The following is a 19,615-nucleotide window of genomic DNA, read 5'->3' as shown; positions in this document are numbered from 1 at the left end:
CAATATTATCCCGATATGAAAGAAATCCCAATCTTCGGTCTCGAAGGATAGTCAAAGCTCAATTCACATCCATGTATGATTCTTCAAGTTGCTTGATGACAAACTTGGAAGTTGTAGCTTTGATTCGGTTGTCAAGATCATTAAGTCGGGCAGTGCGGGAATTGATCTCAACAGAATCTTCTCTCATATCTTGAACAAGATCAGAAGCTTGAGTAAGGACTTCAGGAGGGATCGGTAAAGATGCTACTTCACCATCGAATAAGTTTTCCACAAATTTGTCAAGCTTCATGATGAACACGTGATTGAAATAATGAGGAGCATCAGTTTGGACATCGGTCTGTGCAACAGGAGCAGTTTGCACTGGATTTTGCTTGGTTGGAGGCATAGGCACCAATGGTTGTGTCAAACTGGGAACAAATTGAGCAACCTTTTCTTTCAGAACATCAGCTCGTGGAGCACTTTGCTAGGTAGAAGGAGCTGTGATTTTCTTTACCTTTGGTGTTGGAATTTGCTCGCCTAGCTTAGCTGTGCTTACTAGCATCGACATGTTGGGTTCTACGATAGGGTGCGTCGACTGCAAATTAAAAATTCCTACGTGCAGAAGAACCAAGAACATGCTACGGGAGATGGATCCCAGATCGTTACCACTAGACGCGCAGTGTCGTGCAGCGGAAGAAGAGTTTGGGCAGCGCCTCCGCGTGGATTGTCTCCTCCTCGTCCGATCTCCCTCGAACAGCCGGTCGTCGGATCTCACATACAGGTTCGCCAGAGCGACCCAAGTGCACCGCCTCTAATGGACGAGTGGAAGTGGCTATTCGCAACAGATGCAAACCCTAGTGACAACGCCGATGCGATCAACCAAATGAGTGTGCCGCACCTCCATTTATATAGGCGTCTGTCGCGGGCTCAACACTTGGGCCTCGCACGGAACCTAAATCCCAAAATCTGTTCGAGCGGGATCCGAGTTCGAGTAGGATCACATCTGACTCGTGGAGTCCGATCCGGCCTCACAGGTTCCTTCCCTTAAGCGCGCGACCCCTTAGGTTCAAGTCGGCTTGGTCGCAGGTCAGATCACCTCTGTCCTGCTCGGCTAGTAGCGGCCTCTAGCAAGGCGTGCTGACCACCAAGGAGACAATGAAGCCGGTTGGCGAACCTAATCAAACTTCCATTCCTTTTGCCACACGATACATGTTGTCGGGCTCAAGGAGAGTCTGTCATCCTTGTGATAGCCCGACCTCTTTCTTGTTCCAGTGATGTCGACCACAAACCAGATTATCTCATAATCCTTGTTGCATGGCCATGCTTATCCTGGTCGGATCACACGAGGGGCCCAGAGTATATCTCTCGTGATCGGAGGGGCAAATTCCATCTTGCTTGACCATGTCTCGTAGCATGGGTCCAGACAAGCTTGACACCTACCTTTGTAACTACCCAGTCTCGGAGTAGCGTTTGGTTGGCCCAAAGCAGGTATCACCATCCCGAGTACATGAGCTCAGGTCTTAGGAGATAGAACATATGTTGTACTAGAGACTCACATATGACATATCACTACGTCTCATAGTTGGGTCTGTCCGACTCGGACCTTATCTCAACTCAGATCTAACTATGTCGAATCCAACCAGATCCTTCCAAGTCCATATTATCCGGTTAGCATCCAATGCTCCATGGCTACTGAGACCAAGCCATCAACCGTGTCATATGCTTGTCTAGTCGACTGCGTGTCCACACAGCCCTTACGACTAGGGACCTTTTAGGACAATAATTATACAATGCATAGTCCCACAAACAAGTCACGTACTTGCTGATATACGTCATTGATAATGTCCAAGGACTATCTTTATTCTTAAAAACATAGGAAATATCATCATACATGTTTGCCTCTAGGGCATATCTCCAACAGTCTCCCACTTGCACTAGAGTCAATCAAATAGACATCGGATGCCCATAGCTCTAACGTGCCCCTCACGATTGGGTTGTGGAAGCGGCTTAGTCAATGAATCTGCAACATTTGTATCCGTGTAAATTTTGCATAATTATACATCACCATTCTTTACGATCTTTGGAATCGGGTGTTATTTCTGATCTATGTATCTGACCTTGTGGTGATTCCTCGGCTCCTTGGCTTGTGCGATGGCACCAGAATTATCACAATAAAGGTCCAACGGTTTTACCGCGGCTGGGAAAATACCAAGATCATCCAGAAAGTTCCGGATCCAAACACCTTCCTTTGCATCTTCACAAGCCGCAATGTATTTGGCTTCTGTGGTAGAATCGGCCACTTTATCTTGCTTGGAACTCATCCAGCTCATTGCTCCTCCGTTCATGACGTACACGAATCCGTACTGTGATCGACAATCATCTCTGTCGGTTTGGAAATTAGCATCGGCGTAACCCCTTACGATGAGCTCTTCCTCACCTCCATAAACTAGGAACATCTCTTTAGTCCTTTTCAGGTACTTCAAAATAGTCTTTACTACTGCCCAGTGACTCTCACCTGGGTTGGCCTGGTAACTACTTGTTAGGGTTATTGCAAAAGCAACATTAGGCTGTGTACATATCATGGCATACATGATGGATCCAATTGCCGAGGCATACGGAATCCGACTCATCCTGCTTCGCTCATCATATGTGGAAGGACTCTGAGTCTCGCTTAGCCTTATACCATGTGAGATAGGCAAGAACCCTTTCTTGGCCTCACTCATGTTGAACCACTTCAACAATTTATCTATGTACATGCTCTGGCTCAAGCTGAGCAGCCTCCTCGATCTATCTCTATAGATCTTGATGCCCAAAATGTAAACTGCCTCACCAAGGTCCTTCATTGAAAACTTGCCATTCAATGATTCCTTGACCGAGTTCAACATCAAAACATCATTTCCAATCAGTAGTATGTCATCCACATACAAGATCAAAAACACTATCGAGCTCCCACTTAACTTCTTGTATAAACAAGCGTCCTCTTCGCTTTCGATGAAACCGAGACCACTGAAGACCTCCTCAAAACGAATATTCCAGCTCTGAGCTGCTTGCCTCAACCCATAAATGGATCTCTTGAGCTTGCATACCTTACTAGCGCTAGTCGGATCAACAAAATCCTCAGGCTGTATCATATACGCATCCTCGGTTAACTTTCCGTGAAGGAAAGCCGTCTTGACATCCATCTGCCTTATCTCGTAATCGAAATATGCAGCTATAGCTAGTACGATCCTCACCGACTTCAGCATCGCTACCGGCGAGTAAGTCTCGTCATAGTCAATTCCTTGAACTTGTCCATAACCCTTAGCGACAAGCCGAGCTTTGTGGATCTGAACATTTCCATCCACATCAGTTTTTTTCTTAAAGACCCATTTGCAACCAATGGCTGTTACACCAGGCGGCGGATCAACCAAGTCTGAGCCTTGATTCTCATCCATGGACTTTAACTCGGATCTTATGGCCTCCAGCCATGCCTTGGAATCTGGGCTCACCATCGCTTCCGCATATGTGGCGGGCTCGTTGCTTTCTAGCAACAATACATCACGCACTCTACGCAATCTTTCCGACCTTCGTGGTTCCGGTGCCGCTTCCACTACGGGTTCCCTGACTAACTTCGGTATGATCTCATCACCAGCCGAGCCGTCCCCGAGTGGTCCTTGAATTTGCTCGACTCAGACCGTCCTCCCACTGGCCTCCCGACTGAGGAAAACTTTCTCAAGGAAAACCCCGTTCCGAGCAACAAACACTTTGTTCTCCTCCCAGTTGTACAAGCTATATCCCAAGGTTTCCGTCGGATATCCCATGAATATGCATTTATCTGACTTGGGTGTAAGGTTGTCTGACATAAGTCGCTTGACAAATGCTTCACAACCCCAAATCTTTAGAAAAGACAAACTGGGACTCTTCCCGATCCACATCTCATGTGGTGTCTTGTCTACGGATTTTGATGGTACCCTGTTAAGTGTGAAAGTTGTAGTTTCTAGAGCATATCCCCAAAATGACAAGGGTAAATCCGATTTGCTCATCATAGACCAGACCATGTCCAATAAGGTCCTATTCCTCTGTTCTGAGCTGAGGTACTATACCTAGGCTTTTCAGATGATCATCGAACACTTGGCTCATGTACTCACCTCCACGATCAGATCGTAGAAGCTTTATAGTCTTGTCGAGCTGATTCTCAAACTCGTTCTGAAACTCTTTGAACTTTTCAAAAGTTTCTGACTTGTGCCTCATCATATAGATATACCAATATCTACTCAAGTCGTCGGTAATAGTCACGAAGTACTGATAGCCACCTCTGGCGGTTGTGCTCGTTGGACCACGCATGTCACTGTGTATAAGATCCAACAGCTCGGATGCCCTCTCACAACTCTTTGCAAAAGGAGACTTAGTCATCTTGCCAAGCAAGCATGATTCACATGTCTTGAACGACCCGAAGTCGGACGAAGTTAGGAGCCCATCATCATGGAGCTTCTGCATTCATTTCAAACTAATGTGTCCAAGCTGGCAATGCCAGAAGTATGTCGGATTTATCTCATTAGGCTTATGCCTCTTGACATTCACATTATAGACTGGTTCTTGTTCCAGATTCAATATAAATAGCCCATCAACAATGGGTGCATAGCCATGGAACATACCACTCAAATAAAACGAACAACCATTGTCCTTTAAATTGAATTCATAACCCTCACTCATCAAACCTGAGGTAGAAATAATGTTCCCGACTAAATGCAGGAATGTAATAACGATTATTCAATTCCAAAATAAATCCAGAAGGAAGCTGGAGCTACATCGTGCCAACCTCCAACGCAGCAACTCTTGCTTTATTGTTGACCCTGCTGTCAATCTCCCCTTGTGCCACACGCCCAGTTCTTACCAGCCCCTGCATCGAGTTGCAACTATGAACAACTGATTCGGTATCAAATACCCAAGAGTGACTAGGTATGTCAGCAAGGTAAATGTCTATAACATATGCAACAAGTGTACCTTTGCCTGAAGAAGCATTTCCGGCCTTCTTGCCATGCTCTGCAAGCCACTTGCTATAGTTCCTCTTCTAGTGACCGGTCTCCTTGCGATGATAGCAAATGGTCTTCGAATCCTGTCCATACTTCGGTACAGCGGCGGAGGTTACTGTCTCCATGCCCTTTGCCTTAGCCTTTTTCTTGGACCAACTCCGTCGGCGTCCTAAGACCGGGGGTGCCCAGACTTGCTTGCCTGCGACCCATGACATGGCTCCATCGGCGGCCTGGTTGGGCCCAGCTTCAGGATCAACAACCCAAGACCCTCGTGAGGGGCCAAGCCTCGCGAGGCGGACGACACCAAGACCTCCTCGAGGGATGGCCTCCTCAGGCTGACTCCCGAGGAGGGGAGATTTTTATGCAAGGATCACCTCGCAAGGTTCAAGTGACGTGAGCTATAACGATCAAGGCCAGGCGGGCACCAGCGGGCGCAGTGTACCAGTTTCCTCTTTTGCACTAAGGAGACAAGCTCAGGCGCGGAGTCCCGAGGAATCAGCCAAATGTTTCCATTTCGGTGCAACAAGACCAAGACCGCCAGGACGGCAGAATGGAGGTCATCGCTGAGCCCACCACGGCGTCACGACCAGAGGCTTTTGCAGGCGAAGACTACTTTTGTCAGGTAGCATGTACTGGCTGTCCCCCTTCAAATTTGGACATTGTGGGATCCCTTCCCGCCTTACATTTGGGAAGAGGACCAAGGCCACTATAAATAGGACTTAGCCACCACCATATAGAGGGACAGATCATTCAGATTATCCTCGCACCCACCAGCTCATCGAGCACAAGAACACCTCACCTCCTGAGGCTGTTCTGTACTAGTTCATCCTCAGCCCCTCGAGGCAATCCACCACAAAGCTGGAGTAGGGTATTACACCGCAAGGTGGCTCGAACCAGGATAAACTACTGTGTCCCATCTACATCCAGTTCGTCGAGCTAGGCATTGAGATTAGCGAGTAGGTACACCGGGGAGGATGAGTTCTTCGCACGCACCCTAGAGTTCAAACCTCTCAAGGGTCTACGGAACACAGAATCTGACATTTGGCGCGCTAGGTAGGGGTGCGTTGAAGCCTTGCCTCTCCGCCCGCTCCGCCTCTCTGTCTGCTCGTCCCTCCGTTCGGCTCTCATGGTAGGCGCCGCCGCTCCGGCTGGATCGACGGGCGTGCACGGAGGCGCCGTGGGCCTCCAGGCCTTCACCCCCGCCTTACGACAAGTGCAGTGGCCGCCCAAGTTTAGGCCAGAGATGCCGCCTCGCTACGACGGTGCGTCAAACCCGCCACCCTTTCCTCAGGCGTAAGAGGAGGCCATTTCGGTGGCTGGTGGCAACGACAAGGTCATGGCCAACTGGTTTCCCATGGACCTCGTTGGCTATCGCGCGCCTAGCTGCTCAGCCTACCGGGATCTTCCGTGGCCTCCTGGGAGTAGCTGTGCGGCCTCTTCGCGGCACCCGCGCCCCATGCCATCGCAGCCCTCCTCAGCGGCTCACAGGCGCCGCCCTTGGACCTCCACGTCAAGCAGTTCTTCTGCCAAATGGGCGCCGCCCGCGTGCAGCAGGGAGCCGCTTTGGGGTGGGCGGCGCCAAAGGGCGACCTCACGTTCGACTCAAGGGACCACCCAACGACCACCGCGGGCGCAGGCGCGCTCCCGATACTCCGCACCCCCACAATCTGCAACATGGCGGTTACCAAGACCCTCATCGATGGTGGAGCCTGCCTTAATGTACTCTCCGTGGAGGCTTTCGGCCTGCTTCACATACTGCATGGCCAGCTCCGCCCCACCAAGCCTTTCTCTGGGGTTGTCGATGGCTCCACCAGCCCCCTGGGGCAGATCCGCCTCCCCGTCACCTTCGGCACCCGCAACAACTACCGCACCGAGCTCATCGACTTCGACATCGCCCGCATCAGCCTCCCGTACAACGCCATCCTTGGGTACCCAGCCCTGGCCAAGTTCATGGTGGCAACTCACCCTGCCTACAACCTGATGAAGATGCCGGGGAGCAGCGGCATCCTCACCGTGGCCGGAGACACCAAGGAAGCCCTGGCAGCCCTCAAGCTCGCCTTCAGGGCCGCGACAGCGGTGCGCCCGGCTAAAGAAGGGGCCCCAGAGGTCCCATGAGCCCGCCAGCAAAGAAGAAGCAGTTGTTCTCTCAAGATCAGGCCGAAACGAAGTAGGTGCCGGTCGATGAAGATGGAACATTGGGTGCCCCCTTCACCATAGGCGCCAACCTTCCTCTAGAGCAGGAAAAGGTGTTGGTCGACTTCTTGCGCGCAAACAAAGGGGTGTTCGCGTGGGAGCCCAAGGACCTAGTTGGGATCCCGAGGGGAATAATCGAGCATCACCTGAGGGTGTGCCCTAACGCGCGACCAGTGAAGCAGAAGGCGCGATGGCAGTCCACAGAGAAGCACTCGTTCATTTTCCAAGAAACCCGCAAGCTGCATGATACTAGTGTGATTTGGGAGGTGAGGTACTCGGAATGGTTGGCGAACCCGGTCGTCATCCCCAAGAAAGGCAAGAAGGAGCGCATGTGCGTCGACTTCACCAACCTCAATAAGGCCTGCCCTCAAGACCCCTTTCTGCTCCCGCGCATTGATCAGATCGTCGACTCCACCGCCGAGTGTGACTTGTTGTGCTTCCTGGACGCCTTCTTGGGTTATCATCAAATCAAGATGGCGGTACAAGATGTTGAGAAGACGGCCTTCCTGACCCCCTGCGGGGTGTACTACTACACCTGCATGCCATTCGGCCTGCGCAACGCTGGGGCAACCTTCCAGCGAATGATGCACTTCGCCCTGGGCCAGCAACTCGGGAGGAATGTCGTGGCATATGTCGACGACATAGTAGTGAAGTCTCGAGAGGCAAGGACCCTTATCGAGGACCTAGAGGAAACATTTGCCAATCCGCGTGCGATGGATCTGCGGCTCAACCCAGAGAAATGCTTGTTTGGCGTTCCCTCCGGGGTAGCTGCTTGGTTTTCTGGTGTCACACAGGGGAATCGAGGCAAACCCAGAGAAGGTCAAGGCCATAGAAAGGATGAGCCCGCCATAGACTCTCAAGGAAATGCAGAAGCTGGCAGGTTGCGTGACCTCATTGGGGCGCTTCATCTGCAAGTTGGGAGAACGCGCCCTCCCGTTCTTCAAGCTGATGAAAAAGAAGGGGCAATTCAAGTGGACTCTGGAGGCTGACGCAGCATTTCAAGACCTCAAGAGGTACCTCACCAGCCCGCCAGTGATGGTGGCGCCGCGCCCTCTTGAGCCCCTGGGGCTTTACCTGGCCTCCACGCCACACTCCGCCAGTGCAGTGCTGGTGGCGGTCCGGGAGGAGCACCAGGCCAAGGGATCGCCGGGCAACGCCCCGCGACAGGACAAGACAACGCAGCTTCAGGACGGTGCTCCTGAGGCCTCGGCGGTACCAGCAGATGACCAGGGCCCACGACGTGGTGCTCCTGAGGCCCTGGCTACCCCCGCAAGCGGCCAAGGTCTTCAGGTCCCCAAACTCAGTAGGTACAAGACCCCATCAACGCTCCTGCCCTCGCCGAGCACCCGGTGTACTTCGTCAGCACAGTATTGCATGACGCACGGGCACGCTACCTGCTACCTCTTGAGCATGCGTTGGTTTTCCCTTGAAGAGGAAACAGTGATGCAGCAAAGTAGCGTAAGTATTTCCCTCAGTTTTTGAGAACCAAGGTATCAATCCAGTAGGAGGCCACACGCAAGTCCCTCGTACCTACACAAACAAATAAGAACCTTGCAACCAATGCGATAAAGGGGTTGTCAATCCCTTCACGGCCACTTGCAAAAGTGAGATCTAATAGAGATGATAATATAATATTTTTGGTATTTTTATGATAAAGATTAAAAGTAAAGATAGCAAAATAAACGGTGCCAGAAATAGCTAGTTGTCGGGAGATTAATATGATGGAGAATAGACCCGGGGGCGATAGGTTTCACTAGTGGCTTCTCTCAAGATAGCATAAGTATTACGGTGGGTGAACAAATTACTGTCGAGCAATTGATAGAATAGTGCATAATTATGAGAATATCTAGGCATGATCGTGTATATAGGCATCACGTCCGCGACAAGTAGACCGACTCCTGCCTGGATCTACTACTATTACTCCACACATCGACCGCTATCCAGCATGCATCTAGAGTATTAAGTTCATAAGAACAGAGTAACGCATTAGGCACGATGACATGATGAAGAGGGATAAACTCAAGCAATATGATATAAACCCCATCTTTTTATCCTCGATGGCAACAATACAATACGTGTCGTTTCCCCTACTATCACTGGGATCGAGCACCGCATGATTGAAAGCTAAGCACTTCTCCCATTGCAAGAAAGATCAATCTAGTAGGCCAAACCAAACTAATAATTCGAAGAGACTTGCAAAGATAACCAATCATACATAAAATAATTCAGAGAAGATTCAAATATTGTTCACAGATAATCTTGATCATAAACCCACAATTCATCGGATCTCGACGAACACACCGAAAAAAGAGTTACATCGAATAGATCTCCAAGAAGATCGAGGAGAACTTTGTATTGAGATCCAAAGAGAGAGAAGAAGCCATCTAGCTAATAACTATGGACCCGAAGGTCTATGGTAAACTACTCATACATCATCGGAGAGGCTATGGTGTTGATGTAGAAGCCCTTTGTGATCGATGCCCCCTCCGGCGGAGCGCCGGCAAAGGCCCCAAGATGGGATCTCACAGGTATAGAAGGTTGCGGCGGTGGAATTAGGTTTTTGTGGTGCTCCTCGATGGTTTCGGGGTACGTAGGTATATATAGGAGGAAGAATTAGGTCGGTGGAGCCTCGAGGGGCCCACGAGGGTGGAGGGCGCGCCCAGGGGGATAGGTGCGCCCCCCTGCCTCGTGGCCTCCTCGGTGATTTCTTGACGTCCACTCCAAGTCCCCTGGATCGCATTTGTTCCAAAAATAACTCTCCCGAAGGTTTCATTCCGTTTGGACTCCGTTTGATATTCCTTTTCTGCGAAACACTGAAATAGGCAAAAAAACAGCAATTTGTACTGGGCCTAGGGTTAATAGGTTAGTGCTAAAAATAATATAAAAGTGTATAATAAAGCCCAGTAAACATCCAAAACAGAATATATAATAGCATGGAGCAATCAAAAATTATAGATACGTTGGAGACGTATCAAGCATCCCAAAGCTTAATTCCTGCTCGTGCTCGAGTAGGTAAATGATAAAAACAGAATTTTTGATGTGGAATGCTACTTAGCATATTCTTCAATGTAATTTCACTTTATTGAGGCATGAATGTTCAGATCCGAAAGATTTAAAATAAAAGTTTAATATTGACATGAAAATAATAACACTTCAAGCATACTAACAAAGCAAACATGTCTTCTCAAAATAACATGGCCAAAGAAAGTTATCCCTACAAAATCATATAGTCTGGCTATGCTATATCTTCACCACACAAAGTATTTAAATCATGCACAACCCCGATGACAAGCCAAGCAATTGTTTCATACTTTTGATGTTCTCAAACTTTTTCAACTTTCACGCAATACGTGAGCGTGAGCCATGGACATAACACTATACGTGGAATAGAATGGTGGTTGTGGAGAAGACAAAAAGGAGAAGATAGTCTCACATCAACTAGGCGTATCAATGGGCTATGGAGATGCCCATCAATAGATATCAATGTGAGTGAGTAGGGATTGCCATGCAATGGATGCACTAGAGCTATAAGTGTATGAAAGCTCAACAAAAGAAACTAAGTGGGTGTGGATCCAACTCGCTTGCTCACGAAGACCTAGGGCATTTTGAGGAAGCCCATCATTGGAATATACAAGCCAAGTTCTATAATGTAAAATTCCCACTAGTATATGAAAGTGACAACATATGAGACTCTCTATCATGAATATCATGGTGCTACTTTGAAGCACAAGTGTGGAAAAAGGATAGTAACATTGTCCCTTCTCTCTTTTTCTCTCATTCATTTTTTTGGGCCTTCTCTTTTTTTTGGCCTCTTTTTTTCTTTTCATTTTTTTTTCGTCCGGAGTCTCATCCTGACTTATGGGGGAATCATAGTCTCCATCATCCTTTCCTCACACTAGATGACCCGTTGCGCCCATGGCGCAAAGGCCGAGCAGCAGCCAAGTATGGAAAGAGTGTGCATTGAAATATGTAGATACAGAGTGAAACATATGAAAATAAACGCATAAGAGCCTTTTCAATTGGCATACATCTAGACTTATTAGAGCTAATATTCTTGATAGGGGAAACAAAAATATTTTTCTTTACACCAAGAGTTTCAAAAAGCAAAGCTTGCATACCTGCAATGAGCAGAGAACATGCAATAGACAAAGAAACATTTTTTTAAAGTAATGCTGCTTCCAAAGCATAACTCATGATATTGCATGCAGCAAGCAAGCGATAGTGATAGACAATTATGCATAGGCCTTTGGACGTGCATTTGAAGGCAAAAGATTATATTTCTTTTAGCATAGCCGTTTCAAAGGCATGCCACACATCAGTCTAAGCAGCAAATGACCGACAGTTAAATGCAGAGGATGGCCTTAGGTGATTACATAAGATTCAAAATGATGATAAACATAGAAGTCTTAGTAGGCATCTATACTAATGCTAAGTTATATAACAAGGGGCTCAAGCAACTTGCTTATATTGAGTAGACGATCAGGTGCAGTCCCTTGAAAGTGCATTTGAAGACGAAAGCATATGCTTGACCTTTCTCCATGTGCGCCTGACGGAAGAAGTCGCTCCAGCCTCTAGTGATGGTGACCCTTTTGTCAACACCCTTGATAAAGCAGGCTGTGACAGCGGTAGTTCCGTCTATAGTAGTGATTGGCAGTTCACCATGGTCAGCATCCATGTGTGGGGGAATGGGAGCTCTTAGAAAAGGGAACCCCAAAGTACTAAAAATGACAGTAAAGGTTAGTTAGTATATCATTTTATACGATGTCACTGAAACAGAACAAAGTAATTGCAAAGGGTTACCATCCTTTTGCCGTCTGTAGCAAATGTTTCCATCATATGGCACACATAGTAGTGATTAGGTGTGGTGGTGCTGTGGATGATCTTTCGCAGTCTACGAACATTAATATTGTTGTCTAGATTGCTGGTTTGGCATTTTTGTTGTGCCTCGATGAAAACAAAAGGACAGAGAGAAATTCTAGTTTTGATAGTTTGACTGATACATTATCTTTTCCTTCCCATTTGGATGTTTGCGAATTCCGACCTGTCCAATGAAGAAACAAATGCTCAATTTAGTGAACCTCAAATTCTCAAATTCGGTGTTGGATGATCACAATGTGTTTTTATCTTCAGCTACTTATAGTTATGCGCACCTTGGCCTCTTACCCGCTGTAAAACTCTTGTTTCTTTGATGAAATAGAACAGGGTGGTGTGGTCCATGCAACTCCTATATTTTGAGAAATAAAATCTTATGCTTATATTGTAAATGGAAAACTTTCATAATCCACCGAATGATTTATGATACTAAAATAACTGTATATAGAAGAAATTATCTCAGTGGAAACAAGGATTATACCAAGAAGACCACCTGTACAGAGACATCGGTTGGTGAATAGTGCATCGATTTATAAACAATTATTTGGGGGAGATAGAAAATGAATTAAATCATTACACGAAATACCTAAACGTATTGGAAATGTTGTACTGGTACTTGCTATATGGTTAACAAAATAGCCCACGGGATTAACTTGGAAACAAATATATAGCTCTTCACCAGCCGCCTTGTTTGTGCGCCACGTGCCTCTGTGGGGTCCTCACACCGCCCTCCCTTTCTCTTATCTCCAGCCAAGAAACAGACAGCCACAAATTCCCCCAAGCCCCTCCTCCCTCTTCCCTTCCTCTGTTTCTCCCTCCCTCAAGCCCCTCTTACCTCCCCGATCTGCTAGCGATGCATCCAAATCGATGGCCTCTATGCACGTCCTAAGAGAAAGTGAGGCAGAGGGAGCGACCCATGGCTGGATTATGTTGCTGCGAAGCTCAATGCCTCTGCTGCGAGCCTGCAGAGATGAGAGTATGGACGCCGGCTGACAACGGGATACTGTGGGCGTCGGCGGCCGGGGCTACAATGGAGCTCGGCACCACGGCACCCGGAGCTGCAATGGAGCTCTTCCGGGGCTGCGATGGAGCCCGGCACCACGGCGTCCGGAGCTGCAATGGAGCTCCGTGAGGGCTGCAATGAAGAGCGGGCGCTACTGCCAGCGGCATGGCAAGTTGAGGTCGGCGACGCTCGCCATCAGTGCTGCAATGAAGCGAGCGTTGATGCCAATGACACGACAAGTCGAGGACGGCGGCTCTGCAATGAAGCGTCAATGGAGCCATCGACGACGGCGCTGCTGCGTGGTGAGGGATGCAATACTATGGCAGTGCCGCTGCCTCGATGATGTTGTGCTTGTTTGGGTCGCAACATCGCCGCTGCTGTGATATCGTCGGCGCTGGTTCCGTTGCCACGTTGAGGACCTGCTGTGGTCACCTTGGTCACGCGGAGTTGTAGTTGCGTTTGCTGCTTTGCGTTGCCTGTGCTGGTAGTGGTGGATGATTTCATAGCAGCCGCCATTGTAAATTGGTGCTACCTCATCAGGCGAGTGGCGGATCCCTGATCCTTGCATGCAGTACCAGTTTAGATGGTAATACTGGTTAAATTAACTCATGACCAACTGTTAAAATCCGCCGCTATAAATTAAGGTGGAAGGCCCCTTGAATTGTATGCTTTGTTCACATAATGAATTCTTTGTGCAGGGAGTTCTAACGACGCATTATACAAGGAGCTATGACATGCTTGAGCTAGGCTGTTGATCACAGTGCCTTGCCAACGTGAAAGGATTCACTACTTTCCAGATGGTTATATGGAACAGGTATGTCTCACCGCATTGATGTTTGCTCTTCTTGATGCCCCATAACTAATGAATGAATTTTTCTACTCAACACAAACAATAGCAATTTGTGCTATGGGGCACTGCTTGATCTTGTGTTAAATACTCCCTCTGTCCCACAATATAAGAACATTTTTTAAACTATGTTAGCTCGAAAAACGTTCTTATATTATGGGACGGAGGGAGTAATAATCATCCAGGTATTTAAAGATCGTCCACATACACATTTAGAATATGTTAGGGTCCTTATGTGTGCGAGGCGTGTGCTTCTCTAGTATGGTCATGTATTAGTTGACAAATGAGTATCCATGAGAGGGCACCACTTTACATATAGTGCTTCCTGCCTTGCAGGCCTCAACATAAGTCCCTTTGCCAAGCTTCACTGTGATGCCTAACTAACTATTTCACAAACATTTTTTTAGCTAATAAAAGCAACAGTGAAGGTAAATAAACTCATTTTCACATGTCATGACAAACTGATTTCTACCAGCTGCCCAAAAAACATAGTACTAATACACCGAGAGACTGTACAATTGATCAAGCTACTCTACAAATTAATTTGGGAACAAACTAAACATATCAGGATATACACCAGTTGACTACGAAGAAAAGAAATCATCATCTAGTAATACTCTACTAAATGAATACATCCATTCACATCTTCAAAATTGTATTATACATGTCAGAGAATGACTAACAGTACTTGTTCTTCTCTGAAAGCTGTCAAGAAAATACAATTAGTAGAAAAGTTAGAAGGATTTTGAGCTCTAAACTCCAGTTATCAATAGACTTGACTGTCTACCGATCTCCAACCGGTTAATTTATGACTCATTAGATTTACCTATAAGTAAGCAATGGTCTGTAAGATGTGACTTGCTTGCATGCATTTCATAAATAAATATGTAAATAAAAGTTAGGACTTGCGTACATACCTGGATATTTGCATTCACATAGAGACAGGACAGTATATCTTCAATTCACATATAGGACAAGAATGTATAGTCACAAACTCACTATTCCATGTCAGCAAAAATCTTCAACAATATGTGAACTCCATAAAACAATGATATTAGAGATCTCTTGTTTTGTTGATATGTTGACATATAGAGGAAGGAGATTTAGTCGACAGGAGAGGAGAAGCAACCATCAATTGTGCTAATGTCACCTCTCCATAGTACCATATGTCCAAAGGCACTCGAGTAAAAATTCAAACACAAAAGTGACAAATGGCACTGGGAGTTTGGAGCCCATCCATCTGATTTAGATGATCTGGGAAAGAACAACAATTTGGCCCTCTTGTGGAGCTCTTGTTGGCCCATGGTAGCCACTCCATGGCAGATCCAGCCACCAAGCGGTATCAACCATGGCCTGAATTAGAAGAAAATTCATTCACTACGGCTACCAAAGGAAGGCCATCTTCACTCCTGAGTTGCAAAAATCAAGGAAGTGTCAATAACTCACAGCAAACACAATATTCAAGTTCTTGAGTATACAGGATTAGTGAGAAAACAAAGTGTCATTGGTCAACATGTGATCCTGCTAAATACGAACTGAAACACTTAGATTGTAGTGAAACATCACCATATATATGTACATCCCTGCAACGGTCTGTGGTACTATGTACTGTGTGAACTAATAAATAATCACTATTCTGGAAAAATGAATATAACGAACTTGAAAAAACAACTATATCATTCTGACCGACTTTGTTCAAACACAACCAGACTCCAGACCACAAATAAGAATCATTTCATATTACAAATAGAAATATAAGAAGAACTGTTGGAGGTACAAATAAGAATCATTTTGTATTACAAATATAACATACCTTTGCATCAGTAAATGTCGATTAGCATTACATTCATACATCCAATAGATCCAAAATGCACACATAATGATAATGGTAGACCACAGGGTATCCGTTGCCAACTTATTTAGTGTTCTGTGGCCAATGAAAGTGAAGAGTAGTGTAATGTCACACTATTGGTACAGAAAAACTGCTGCAACCACGAAAAGAAAAACTGGAATTTTTATTTATGCACAATATAGTGCTTGGCCATCAATATTTTTGCACTAAATGTGAGAAAAATCATATAAACACATATATCAAGAGGTTATTCTAATACTCTAGTAACATAATATAATAACTAATATATTATATTAACAACACCATTGCTTGAAGGGTCCAATTAGAAGCTCCTAGTTATTTTAGAGGAGCATAATTGTCTGAATGCTGAAGTTAACTGAAAATACTTGGATTTCCAAAATCCCCTGTCAATTGTGGCTTACGGGTTGGCAACTGGGGAAAATATGGTCACACATCCTCTGGGTTCATGCCACCCATTCTAGTTGTTGAATAATACATAATGATGCACCAAGCATGACCTATTTGATATTCCCTTGATCTCTTATGTTGATTCTTTTCAAAGAAAGAGATAAGACCCAGAACCAGAGTAGATATCACACCGAGTCCCTATCCAAACTATTTAGCTATGCTCCTGGCAATCTTATGACAAAATCTGCCTAAATTATTTCCTAATCGATAATCACTGAATTTGAATGCTGGCAATATCATACAGCTCTACCATCCGTTTCACATGACTTTTTTTGTGGGTTTTATAGTTAGTAGAACGACTTACCATCCAGTCATGAATTTCTTTGAGGCCCAGCTGCGGACCACCTTATGGAAAGCCTGTATTGCCGAAAAGAGAAAGAGAAAAGGTTCAACATTAAGTTGGTATAACCGCAGAAATACAAGCAAAGCTACTAAACATGAAGGGCATACATTGTGTGCAAGGCAAGTATCAAAAAGGAAAATCATGAATGAACAAGAATAAAACCAGCAATCTACTTCATCTTTGTCAGATAATGATTGGTCTAAATTTTCTGTCAGCGTGGCAAGCACCCTAGGCAAATTAACAATCACTCAAGGTTCTAACACCAGAAAGCATTTATGCACTGTATGTCTGCCTTCTGTTTGGGGATTATAACATTATAACATTATAATATGTTCCTCCAAGTGAGTTAAATAAAGCAATTTCTTCTCAAATTCATTGCTAAGGAGATATAAATATTACCCTCAAACTGAACCCAAAAAGTGATCAAGCTAATCACCAATTTGACCACTCAATCCAATGTTAGCCTCAGCACAACAAACACTCACCAAAGGTCAACATCCCTAGTCCCATGAACTTGCAGCGTTAACATAAACAGTCATTTCGAACCTACTTTTCGCACAATCAACAAATCCAACAATAAGCTGTGAGCTGCCACAGGAATACCAACACAGACCGTGGACTAATTTCAACAGCTAAGCTACAGACCCGACGTTGCAGGTGGATGACCGGGTAAACCCTAGGGGAACAAATGAGGTGTGAAGTGCATTTGTAGCCCGACAGTTCGGGTTAGTCGTTGTCTACTTGTCGCTAGAACCGTTCCTTTATTCAGACCCTTCAAAAAATGAGGAACGGTAGCGCAAAATTAAACGTAAACCAGCCAAGCCCCATGTGAAAGAAAATTCTAAATTTGTAAATTTATGCGTGAAAGAATTAACTTGCCATTAAGTCTCCACATTCACCAAGGAACAAATTTTAAATATTATGAAAAGAAAGAAACTGTTCTAAAGAGTGCAATCAAACCATTCCCATTTCTTTGAAGTTCGAAACCACTACACCGATGACTATAATAAGATCGATTAGCTTTTGTTCAACCCTTCTGCTCCAACTCTAGAACATCCAGCCAGTACATTTTACTAAAGGCAGCACATATATTGTTCAGGTTGTAGTGTGTGTGTGTGTGTGTGTCTATACATATATAATTAGTACTCCCTCCGTCCGGAAATACTTGTCATCAAAATGGATAAAAGAAGATGTATCTAGACGTATTTTAGTTCTAGATACATCCCTTTTTATCCATTTTGATGACAAGTATTTTCGGACGGAGGGCCAAATTATGAAATTACAACATCCTCATACATCATGTAGTTTCAAATATCATTTTCAGCTTGAGCACCATATTGGAACTTGTCAATCATATTTCTCTATATGAATATTGCAACCAAATTTCCTAATAACACAAAGCAGCAAATGGTCCACACAGGAGGTTCATTTGGCAAGCAACCTACAAATATTTATTGCATCCCTACTTATATCACTATAATTCATCAATATGAACATACTCATGAACCAAGAGGCATCAATATGAACATACTCATGAACCAAGAGGCCACAGAAAGGCAAAAACACCAAAACTGAAAAATTCGTCAATGAGTGAGCTGACACAAAAGGTAAGCCAACTAATGCTCCATCACAATGTATGTATACCATGAGATACATCATAAAAAATGAGTGAGTGACACAAAAGGCAAGCCAAGTAATGCTTCCATCACAATGTATGTATACCATGAAATACATCATTAAAAGGGGTGTTCTAGCTAGTACCTATCTCATAACAAGGGATACAATCAGACAATACATTCTAGAAAGCATGTGCCAACAAAGTAGCGATCAGGGGGGGGGGGGGAGAAGGTTGATGCTCCCCAGTAGGAAAAATCTGACTTGCTGCAGATGCAAAAATCAAACCGTCAACGCACCTTTTTTCAGAGTGAACCAACTCAGAAATACCTCATGAAGGAATAAAAACCAATAGCCTCATATCCCCGCAATCTGTTTTCTCCTGCAATTTTTAGTGGTTCAGATGCATGAAGACTTATATGCAGCGGTAAGAACAATGAAATAAGAGGAAACGACCTCACATTAGTTGATCCAAAGAACACAGAAAGTATATATTTTTACGTGCCTTGTAAATCGGCAAGTCATCAATGATTGATCTTCTTATAGAGAGCTATGCGTCCACCTGGAGAGTTGATTCAGTTGGAAAAGAAAATGAATCAAACAACTCAAAAAATGTAATGTAAAAAGTGCGGTAAAGAGATGGTACTGATGACTATATACATTGGCGAAGTTGCAGAGGTACAGCTACTGGGCTGCTCTCATTAGGCCATCCAAACCCTACCCATGAAATATATAAATGAATTAGAGAAAGGAGCAAGAATAAACAGTCAGTGTCGGTGACGGCTGAAGGCCGAGCTCATGGTGGGAAGGTGCAGCGGTAGTAAAACTGAAACATTCATCAAGCAAATGTTGACTGCCATATGACACAACCAGCAAGGTAAGAAATCGGTTCATGGAGGAGCTCAACCATGTCGATCTGATTGTGTGGACGCTGGGTGTAGAGAGAGAGCATCCCTGCTCTTCTTGAGGGGTTGAGTTGGCCTTGGCTGGGAGATGAAGGAGGCTGGTGCAGAGTCGGCAGCACCAGCAGCGACCTCGGCATATGCAGTTGACGAGGAGGGCTACTGATCCTTCTAGAGCTGATGATGCCTCCTTCCTCTCGCCCTTGGCCTCTCGCGACGGAGGAGGCGCCGATGACTGCAGCGACCTCGAATTTCCAATCAGCGTGGCAAGCACTCTAGGGAAATTAACAATCGCTCAAGGTTCTAACACAAGTAAGCATTTATGCACTGTCTGTCTGCCTAATATTTGGGGATTATAACATTATAGCATCATAATATGTCCCCCCAAGGGAGTTAAATAAAGCAATTTCTTCTCAAATTCATTGCTAAGGAGATATAAGTATTACCCTCAAATTGCACCAAAAAAGTGATCAAGCTCATCACCAATTGACCACTCAATCCAATAGTTAGCCTCAGCACAACAAACACTC

At 45.5% G+C, this 19,615-nt stretch overlaps 1 long non-coding RNA gene across 7 annotated transcripts in view; it reads left to right on the top strand.

Annotated features, from left to right (window-relative positions):
- The first annotated feature begins 12,819 nt into the window (after positions 1–12,819).
- LOC109761839 (uncharacterized) overlaps positions 12,820–19,615 on the top strand; it is a 49,332-nt gene continuing 42,536 nt past the window's right edge. For all 7 annotated transcript variants that reach the window (XR_012202336.1, XR_012202335.1, XR_002232604.4 and 4 more), the window contains exons 1-2: positions 12,820–13,645; positions 13,758–13,873. This is a non-coding gene — a long non-coding RNA (uncharacterized lncRNA). The remainder of the gene's footprint in view (positions 13,646–13,757; positions 13,874–19,615) is intronic.

Source organism: Aegilops tauschii, chromosome 2, assembly GCF_002575655.3.
Source record: "Aegilops tauschii subsp. strangulata cultivar AL8/78 chromosome 2, Aet v6.0, whole genome shotgun sequence".
In the NCBI taxonomy this organism is placed as follows: domain Eukaryota; kingdom Viridiplantae; phylum Streptophyta; class Magnoliopsida; order Poales; family Poaceae; genus Aegilops; species Aegilops tauschii.
This window is presented reverse-complemented; position numbering and strand designations above follow the sequence as displayed.